General features: G+C 45.0%; 1 long non-coding RNA gene across 1 annotated transcript; it reads left to right on the top strand.

The window, feature by feature from the left end:
- The first annotated feature begins 4,595 nt into the window (after window positions 1–4,595).
- Window positions 4,596–6,894, top strand: LOC119271561. Its single transcript, XR_005134608.1, has 3 exons — window positions 4,596–4,955; window positions 5,051–5,270; window positions 6,794–6,894. It is a non-coding gene; the product is annotated as an uncharacterized LOC119271561 (long non-coding RNA).
- Window positions 6,895–8,181: the final 1,287 nt, after the last annotated feature.

Genomic DNA, 8,181 nt, shown 5'->3' with positions numbered 1-8,181 from the left:
AAAATTATTGGGCTTATATCTATTTTATAGTAAATATAAACCCAATTCAAATAGCTAGTGAATTAATTCAAAGGCCCAAGAATAATTATTTCTGTAATTCCAAAAATATTGGTTTGAGTTTTAGCTCTTGCCAATATTTTCAGAGATTAGCGGGAACATTTTGTTGGGCTCATTTGAAAATATTTTAATGTTGATCATTTTTAAAAGATTTCCGAGGGTTGAGAATTCCCTCAATTCAATTTCCTTGAATTTAAGATGATGCATGGATGCATATGCAAATACAAGAAAAGGCCAGAGCTAGGGCTGTGACAGTAGTCAACTCCTTGAACTTGTTGAAAACCTTTCGCAACAAGTCAAGCTTTGTAGACAGTAACATTACTGTCAGCATCAGTCTTCTTCTTGATGATCCATTTATTATCTATTGGATCCCATGTCAGATTTCATGGCCTCAAGCCATTTTGCGGAATCTGGGATCATCATCGCTTCCTCATAGTTGTAGGTTCGTCTTGGTCAAGTAACATGACCTCCAGAACAGGATTACCGTACCACTCTGGTGTGGATCTTACTCTGGTTGACCTACGAGGTTTGGTAGTAACTTGATCAGAAGTTTCATGATCATCATCATTAGCTTCCTCATTAATTGGTGTAGGGATCACCGGAACTGATTTCTGTGATGAACTACTTTCCAATAAGGGAGAAGGTACAATTACCTCATCAAGTTCTACTTTCCTCCCACTGACTTCTTTCGAGAGAAACTCCTTGTCTAAAAAGGATCCATTCTTAGCAACGAATATGATCCCTTAGGATCTGTGATAGATGGTGTACCCAACAGTCTCCTTTTGGTATCCTGTGAAGACACATTTCTTCGATTTGGGTTCGAGCTTATCAGGTTGAAGCTTTTTTACATAAGCATCGCAACCCCAAACTTTAAGAAACGACAACTTGCGTTTCTTGCCAAACAAGAGTTCATATGGTGTCATCTCAACTGATTTTGATGGTGCCCTATTTAACGTGAATCCAGCCGTCTCTAAAACATAACCCCAAAACGATAGCGGTAAATCGGTAAGAGACATCATAGATCGCACCATACTAATAAAGTGCGGTTACGACGTTCGGACACACCATTTCCCTCTGGTGTTCCAGGTGGCGTCAGTTGTGAAACTATTCGACATTGTTTCAAATGAAGACCAAACTCATAACTCAAATATTCACCTCCACGATCAGATCGTAGAAACTTTATTTTCTTTTTACGATGATTTTCCACTTCACTCTGAAATTCTTTGAACTTTTCAAATTTTCAGACCTATGTTTCATTAAGTAGATATACCCATATCTGCTCAAATCATCTATGAAGGTCAGAAAATAACGATACCCGCCACGAGCATCAACACTCATCGAACCACATTCATCAGTATGTATTATTTCCAATAAGTCTATTACTCGCTCCATTGTTCCAGAGAACAGAGTCTTAGTCATCTTGCCCATGAGGCATGGTTCACAAGCATCAAGTTATTCATAATCAAGTGATTCCAAGAGCCCATCAACATGGAGTTTCTTCATGCGCTTTACACCAATATGACCTAAACGGCAGTGCCACAAATAAGTTGCACTGTCATTATTAAACTTGTATTTTTTGGCATCAATAATATGAATATGTGTATCACTACTATCGAGATTCAACAAAAATAGACCACTCATCAAGGGTGCATGACCATAAAAGATATTACTCATATAAATAGAACAACCATTATTCTCTGATTTAAATGAATAACCGTCTCGCATCAAACAAGATCTAGATATAATGTTCATGCTTAACGCTGGCACCAAATAACAACTATTCAGCTCTAAAAGTAATCCCGAAGGTAGATTTAGAGGTAGTGTGCCGACGGTGATCACATCGACTTTGGAACCATTTCCCATGGGCATCGTCACCTCGTCCTTAGCCAAACTTCGTTTAATTCGTAGCCCCTGTTTCGAGTTGCAAATATGAGCAACAGAACCAGTATCAAATACCCAGGTGCTACTAGGAGCATTAGTAAGGTACACATCAATAACATGTATATCAAATACACCTTTCACTTTGCCATCCTTCTTATCCGCCAAATACTTGGGGCGGTTCCGCTTCCAGTGACCAGTCCCTTTGTAGTAGAAGCACTCAGTCTCATGCTTAGGTCCAGTCTTGGGCCTCTTCACTAGAGCAGCAACGTGCTTGCCGTTCTACTTGAAGTTCCCCTTCTTCCATTTGCCCTTCTTCTTGAAACTAGTGGTCTTGTTGACCATCAACACTTGATGATCCTTCTTGATTTCGACCTCCGCGGCCTTTAGCATTGCGAAGAGCTCAGGAATTGTCTTATCCATCCCTTGCATATTATAGTTCATCATGAAGCTTTTGTAGCTTGGTGGTAGTGATTGAAGAACTCTGTCAATGACATCATCATCAGGAAGATTAACTCCCAGTTGAGTCAAGTGGTTGTGGTACCCAGACATTCTGAGTATATGTTCACTGACAGAACTGTTCTCCTCCATTTTGCAGCTGTAGAACTTATTGGAGACTTCATATCTCTCAATCCGGGCATTTGCTTGAAATATTAACTTCAACTCCTGGAACATCTCATATGCTCCATGACATTCAAAACGTCGTTGAAGTTCCGATTCTAAGCCGTAAAGCATGGCACACTGAACTATCGAGTAGTCATCAGCTTTGCTCTGCCAGACGTTCATAACATCTGGTGTCGCTCCTACAGCAAGCTTTGCACCTAGTGGTGCTTCCAAGATGCAATTCTTCTGTGCAGCTATGAGGATAATCCTCAAGTTACGGACCCAGTCCGTGTAGTTGCTACCATCATCTTCCAACTTAGCTTTCTCTATGAACGCATTAAAATTCAAAGGAACAGTAGCACGGGCCATTTATCTACAACAACATAGACATGCAAATACTATGAGGTACTACGTTCATGATAAACTAAAGTTCAATTAATCATACTCCCTCCGTTTCTTTGTAGTCTGCACATAAGATTTGGTCAAAGTCAAGCGTTGTAAAGTTTAACCAACTTTTTAGTAAAAATATCAACATCTACAATACTAAAGTTATATATTATGAAAATTAATTTCATCATGCATACAATAATATTGATTTCATAGTATGAATATTTATATTTTCTCCTACAAAGCTAGTCAAACTTTATATAGTTTGACTTTGACCAAATCTTATATGCGAACTAAAAAGAAATGGAGGGAGTATTACTTAAGAACTCCCACTTAGATAAACACCCCTATAGTCATCTAAATGATCACGTGATCCATATCAACTAAACCATGTCCGATCATCACGTGAGATGGAGAAGTTTTCAATGGTGAACATCACTATGTTGATCCTATCTACTATATGATTCACGCTCGACCTTTCGGTCTCAGTGTTCCGAGGCCATATCTGCATATGCTAGGCTCGTCAAGTTTAACCTGAGTATTCTGCTTGTGCAAAACCGGCTTGCACCTGTTGTATGTGAACATAGAGCTTATCACACCCGATCATCATGTGGTGCCTCGACACGACGAACTGTAGCAACGGTGCATACTCAGGGAAAACACTTGTACCTTGAAATTTAGTGAGAGATCATCTTATAATGCTACCGCCGTACTAAGCAAAATAAGATGCATAAAATATAAACACCACATGCAATCAAAATAGTGATATGATATGGCCATTATCATCTTGTGCCTTTGATCTCCATCTCCAAAGCACCGTCATGCACCATCATCACCGGCTTGACACCTTGATCTCCATCGTAGCATCGTTGTCATCTCGCCAACTATTGCTTCTACGACTAGCGCTACCACTTAGTGATAAAGTAAAGCAATTACACGGTGATTGCATTTCATACAATAAAGCGACAACCATATGGCTCCTGCCAGTTGTGACGCCTCGAGACCGGCTCTCCAGATGCCTTCCATGTTTTGCGTGTCAGTTTTGTTAATTATTTGTTTGTTTCTTTCATCATTGCATCATTTTCGCATTGCATTTGCATGTTTTCATAAAACTTGCATTCGCTCGTCGTTGCCGTTTCTCCCTTTGCCTTCATCACCTTCCCTCGGACCCCTTGCCTTCATTGACCGTTCCAAGACCAACCGGATTTTTCGAGCCCCTCTTCTAACCGTTTGACCCTCTCTACACTTTACTCAGGTCCCTCGCGTTACCCGTCCGAAAACTTCCCCGAACCCGAACCGGGTTGTCGTTACCGATGGGTCCGGATCATCCCCAAACATCTATAAAATATCTATGTTTTATTTATTAGACTCCCTAGCCTATTTTTCCCGACCGTTCGATTTCAATCAGAGGCCTCGAGTAGCCCCTAAGCTAATCCACCTGCTATTTAACCAGACCAAACCCTAAAATCTAGGGAGACGTCCCATCCATCCTGTCTCGACCGCCACCACTTTCTTCCTCGGATCTCATGTCGATCCAATCCCACCAACCAGCACCCGCAGCCACCTCCCTCGATTTGCGCCGCTGCCCAACATCTTTCTCCAACAAGCGCAGTCACCTGCCCAAACTCCAAGGCCCCCATGATCCTACCGGTGCCTCCCCTGGATCCCCTCTTTCAGCCATCGCCCCGTGCCCCATGCTCGTGCTCGTCTTCCACACACGGACGGGAGAGGAGCTCCCGATCCCGGTGGCCAAGGCGACCTCATCGCTGTTGCTTGAGCCTTCTCAGACAGCCGTCGTCGGCGACCACCTCCAGCCGGACCTCCTCCAACACGCCCCAGCTCCTCCTGACACCAGCCGCCGCCTCGCACTCCTTTGCCTTCGCCGCCCCAAACCAGATGTCGCAGCACAGCCTCGACCCCGTGCGCCTTCAACCTCCTGAGCGTATAGCTCGCCCTCGCCGAACCCTCCGCCGGCGACCAAGACCAGCAGCTCCACATCGCCCTTCCTCGACGGCGATCTGCCGGACCAGGTCACGCCGTCGTCCTCCTCTTTCCTCTCCTTTCTCGTCCTATTTCTTCTTCCCTCCTCGGTCTCTTAGCTCTCCCTCTCTTCTCTGTTGGGCAGGAGCCTCGCCACTAGAAGCCACGCGCCGCTTCCTTCTCGTGCTGGCAGCAAGCCCCAACGCTGGCGCCCATCTCCAAGCCGCCGCTGTGCCTCGCGACCCCTCCTACAAGTTGTTGTCATTGCTGAATCAGGGAACGCCATGGCCGTCTCCGACCTGAACTCCTGTGCCCGCACCTGCAGACCGCCGCCCGGCCACGTCTCCATGTCCCTTGGACGCTAGGTGAGCCGACGCACCTCCCTGAACCCTCCCGCTGTCTAACTTGTCCCGTAGGAGTCGTTTGCATCATGCCAAGATCGTGCCTTCGTGCTCCCGCCTCAGACGTTTTGTTCGTGTGCGGGTGCTCGTCTCTCTGCATGCAGCGCCTTCCAGGACCTCACCTTGGCAGCTCCCGCACTGGCACCTGCATCGCTGCAGCCCCATGCGCGCACACCTCGCCTGGCTCGGCCTTCAGCCATAGCCTCCATCCTCGCCACACCACATTGCCATGGCCGTGAGATCCTATCCGCGCACACACACTCATGTACACATGCACACACTCACCCACACTCGCAGCACACGCCCATATCTCGCTCGCGACCCCCGTTGCCCTCCTTCACCCGCCGCTATAGCTCCTACCTCGCCTGATTGTGCATCACAGCCGAGACGAGTCCCAGCTCGAAGCTCGAGCTCCGACGCCCTTCCTCCTCTCCATTCATGAACACGCGCACCCTCACCTATTTCCGTACCCCCGCCGTTGGCCTGTGGTCGCGAGGGTCGTTGTCTTGCTCGCCGGCGTCGTCACCCAGTTCCTCTGTGACCCACGAAGAATAAGGTATAGCCTCTGGTTTTGTTCAAGTTGAGCCACGCCCTTGTTTCACACAAACATACAACAACAGCGTAGTGGTCAGCACTCTGCTCCTCTATACAGGAGGTCGTGGGTTCAAGTCCCAGCGTCCCTTTTTTGGCTATGTTTTCCTGCTATTTTGCATACCCACATCCGCTTCGGGCCAGATCTGCTACCGAGCTTGCACAATGCGTTGAAACCGTCCTGTGCATATTTTTTTTCGAGTTTGTGTATTTTAGCATTTTCAAATGCATTCTTATTTACTGATATGCCACTGTTTTGCATTGTTGATAATTAAAAATCCATGCATCCAAATAAAATATGTCATATATGCAACATGCTTAGTTTTTCATGTACTTTCATAATATGAAACTTTCATCCATGTTTAAAATGTTTAAATTGTTGTTTGCATTTAATTTGCATAATGCCATGCTAAAATGAATTATTTCCTAACTAAATAACCGTAGCTCCAAATTTAATAAACTTTATATGTAAATGGGGTGAAAAATGCATAGATTAACATGGCGGCATTACTTTGCATGTTTAACAACTCTAAAATTATGTTTAGGGCAGAACAGTAGATAATTTAAAATATGAATATGAGGATTTTTTCGGACTTGTTGCTTGTAGTTCCGGCCTCATTTAAACTTGCTTAAATGTGTAGTTTCATATGCTTCACCTCTTGCCATGTTTAACAACATTTAATATTGTTGGGTACATAAAGAGAGTGAACTAAATGATTGAATGTGGTGTTTCGTCAATATGCAATTCGTTACATATTGAGCTCCACTTAACTTGTAGAGTTGTTTGTGCACTTTGCCATGCCATGCCTCATTAAACCGGACATGCATCATACTTATTTGTGCATCGTTCCATGGTTATGTGATGGTTGCTCACCATGTTGTTTCCTCCTTTCCAGTGTTGTTTCTTGTTAGTTCTGGTAACGTCGCGTTTGTGAGCATCCGTTCGACTACGTTCGTTTTGTCTTCTTCATGGACTCGTTCTTCTTCCTTGCGGGATTTCAGGCAAGATGAACATACCCTCGAAATCACTTCTATCTTTACTTGCTAGATGTTCGCTCTATCACTATGTCGCGCTACCTACCACTTGTTATATCATGCCTCCCATTTTTCCATGTCAAGCCTCTAACCCACCTTTCCTAGCAAACCGTTGTTTGGCTAAATTACCACTTTGCTCAGCCCCTCTTATAGCATTGTCAATTGTAGGTGAAGCTGAAGTTTGTTCCATGTTGGAACATGTTTATGTTGGGATATCACAATATCTCTTATTTTAATTAATGCATCTATATACTTGGTAAAGGGTGGAAGGCTCTGCCTTATGCCTGGTGTTTTGTTCCACTCTTGCCGCCCTAGTTTCCGTCATACCGGTGTTATGTTCCTTGATTTTGCGTTCCTTACACGGTTGGGTGTTATGGGAACCCCTTGATAGTTCTCCTTGAATAAAACTCCTCCAGCAAGGCCCAACCTTGGTTTTACATTTGCCTAACAACCTATTACCCTTCCCTTGGGTCGGCCAACCCGAGGGTCATCTTTATTATAACCCCCCCGGGCAGTGCTTCTCTAAGTGTTGGTCTGAACCGGGCAGCCTGCGGGGCCACCTCAGGGCAACTTGAGGGATGGTTTTACTCGTAGCTTGACCTATCCGGTGTGCTCTAAAAATAAGATATCTGCATATCCTATCGGGATTGTCGGCACATCGGGCGGCTTTGCTGGTCTTGTTTTACCATTGTCGAAATGTCTTGTAACCAGGATTCCGAGACTGATCGGGTCTTCCTGGGAGAAGGAATATCCTTCGTTGACCATGAGAGCTTGTGATGGGCTAAGTTGGGACACCCCTGCAGGGTTTAAACTTCCGAGTGTCGTGCCCGCGGTTATGTGGTAGATGGGAATTTGTTAATGCCCGGTTGTAGAGAACTTGACACTTGACTTAATTAAAATGCATCAACCACGTGTGTAGCCATGATGGTCCCTTTTCGGCGGAGTCTGGGAAGTGAACACGGTCTTGATCACTTCTACCTTCTCGCCCGTGGCGTTGCTTCTCTTCTCGCTCTTATTCGCGTATGTTAGCCACCATATTCGCTTAGTGCTTGCTGCTACTCCACCTCATTACCCTATCTTACCCATAAGCTTAAATAGTCTTGATCTCGCGGGTGTGAGATTGTTGAGTCCTCATGACTCACAGATACTTCCAAACAGTTGCAGGTGCCGATGGAACCAGTGCAGGTGACGCAACCGAGCTCAAGTGAGAGCTCGATGAAGATCTTGATAGTTGTTTTGTGTCTTTTCA

Source organism: Triticum dicoccoides, chromosome 3A (genome assembly GCF_002162155.2).
Source record: "Triticum dicoccoides isolate Atlit2015 ecotype Zavitan chromosome 3A, WEW_v2.0, whole genome shotgun sequence".
Lineage (NCBI taxonomy): Eukaryota > Viridiplantae > Streptophyta > Magnoliopsida > Poales > Poaceae > Triticum > Triticum dicoccoides.
Note: the sequence above shows the minus strand (reverse complement) of the source record. Positions and strands in the feature narration are given on the sequence as shown.